General features: G+C 50.5%; 1 protein-coding gene across 3 annotated transcripts in view; it reads left to right on the top strand.

Moving 5' to 3' along the window:
- Window positions 1–2,500, top strand: part of pik3c2b (phosphatidylinositol-4-phosphate 3-kinase, catalytic subunit type 2 beta) — a 57,045-nt gene that overhangs the window by 45,944 nt on the left and 8,601 nt on the right. The window lies entirely within an intron of this gene.

The following is a 2,500-nucleotide window of genomic DNA, read 5'->3' on the forward strand; positions in this document are numbered from 1 at the left end:
ATTCCGCGGCTGTTGCCACATACTGCTCTGTCTCCTTTCTGTTTATAAATGACCACGATGTTTGCATCCTTCCAGTCCTGTGGGATTGTCCCATGTACCCAGATGTTGTGGATCAGGAGGTGCAGGCGACGTGTGAGGGTGTATCCTCCGTGTTTGAACACCTCTGCGGGGATTCCATCGGGTCCAGCGCTTTTACTGTTTTTCAGTCCTGCAATGGCTTGCTGAGTAAAGTGGTGGGGTGTCCAGGTGTGTGGTTGTTGGCAGGTCTGGGAGATTATCCAGGATATGTAGGTTGACTGGGTTGGTGTGGTTGAGGAAACTCTCAAAGTGATTTGCCCAACGGGCAAGAATCTGGTGGCGGTCCTTGAAGAGCGTGGACCCGTCAGCTGATCGGACCGGGGCAATCGCCCGCTTCCTGGGGCCATACAAGGCTTTGATGGCATCGTAAAAGCCTTGGGTGTTGTTGCAATCTGCCAGGTTCTGGATCTCTTGCGCCTTTTGCACCCACCAGGTGTCCTCCATAGTCCGGAGGGCTCGCTGGGCTGCTGTTCTTGCTGCAGTGAAGGTGGATTTGAGGGCGGGAGATCCAGGGCAGGACAGGAGAGCTTTGTGGGCCTCACGCTTGGTTTTTAGGAGTGACTGTATCTCAGCTGAGTTACAGTCAAACCAGTCCTGGTGACGTTTCCTTGACTGGCCGAGCGCCTCTAAGGCTGAGCTGTGGATAGCCTGGCGCAGAGCTGGCCAATCGGCTGATTCCTCCGGGATGTTGTTGAGGTTTTCAGCAAGGAGCCGTCGCAGGTTGTCTGTGGTGGTGGGGCTGTTGAGAGCTGTGCGGTTGAGTCTCTCGTTTGGAGCTGTCCTCGGGCCACGGGGTCGAATGCTCATGAGGAGTTTGGATCTGACCATGAGGTGGTCAGTCCAGCACTCGGCTCCACGCATGACACGGGTGATGAGGACATCTTGTCTGTCCTTTTGACGGACAATCACGTAGTCAAGGAGATGCCCATCCTCGTCGCCAATTATGTGGGATTCCAACATATTTATCTTATATTAAAAGAAGTCAACACAGAACTTTGTGTTGATCAGAGTTTAGGGCAAGAAAGTCACAGGTCATACAGTGACCTTACAAACTGCAACAACAACTGTTGACACACACAGCACACAAACTGCGACACAGCTCACAAAGTTGCAAGCAGAGTAGTAAGCAGACACCGGTCCCATGTTGAAATACCTGTCTTATAAATAATATCTGACATTAAGAAATGTTATCCAACCCTCACACACACACACACACACCCACACATACAGCCACACACACACACACACACACAGACACCCACAGACACACATGCACTTACACACACACAAACCCACACACAGACACACACACACACACACATACACACATACACACACACTCTCACTCACACACACACACACACACTTGCACACACGCACACATTCACACAGACACACACACACATGCACACGTACACAGACACACACACACACACAGACAGATAGTGTATTTAAACCAACCGCCTTCACTAGATCGGGGCCTTGGCCTTTGCCTTTGCGCCCGGGGGGCGGCTTTTATGCCCGAGGAATAGAGACTGCTGAGGGGAGCTCCCAACCCCCAAAGTTAAGGCTAGATACCTAGGATAGGGTAGGATGAGATCTGAACTATTGTAATGAGTAAATACCATTGGTGTTGGATAGGAGAGACTGTCTACTCGCTGAAACCTGATGTCAACCTTTAATAAAGTACCCTTTAGACCGATCTCCTACTTCTCCGTGTCTATCTGAAGCCTGTTGAGATGTCTCCTTCTCCCTCAAGTAATATCAAATGTAGTGGAACAATGGGCCCCTCGGCCACGATGACAACACATTGTTTCCACCACACTCTCTCTCTCTCTCCCAGGTTAATAGAGTCCTCTCTCTCTCTCTCTCTCTCTCTCCCAGGTTAATAGACCCTCTCTCTCTCTCTCTCTCTCCCAGGTTAATAGACCCTCTCTCTCTCTCTCTCTCCCAGGTTAATAGACCCTCTCTCTCTCTCTCTCTCCCAGGTTAATAGACCCTCTCTCTCTCTCTCTCTCTCTCTCTCTCTCTCTCCCAGGTTAATAGAGTCCTCTCTCTCTCTCTCTCCCAGGTTAATAGAGTCCTCTCTCTCTCTCTCTCTCTCTCTCCCAGGTTAATAGAGTCCTCTCTCTCTCTCTCTCCCAGGTTAATAGAGTCCTCTCTCTCTCTCTCTCCCAGGTTAATAGACCCTCTCTCTCTCTCTCTCTCTCTCTCTCTCTCTCTCCCAGGTTAATAGAGTCCTCTCTCTCTCTCTCCCAGGTTAATAGACCCTCTCTCTCTCTCTCTCTCTCCCTCTCTCTCTCTCTCTCTCTCTCTCTCTCTCTCTCCCTCTCTCTCTCTCTCTCTCTCTCTCTCTCTCTCTCTCAGGTTAATAGACCCTCTCTCTCTCTCTCTCTCTCTCCCAGGTTAATAGACCCTCTCT

The sequence above is a fragment of the Ammodytes marinus genome (genome assembly GCF_949987685.1).
Source record: "Ammodytes marinus genome assembly, chromosome: 4".
In the NCBI taxonomy this organism is placed as follows: domain Eukaryota; kingdom Metazoa; phylum Chordata; class Actinopteri; order Uranoscopiformes; family Ammodytidae; genus Ammodytes; species Ammodytes marinus.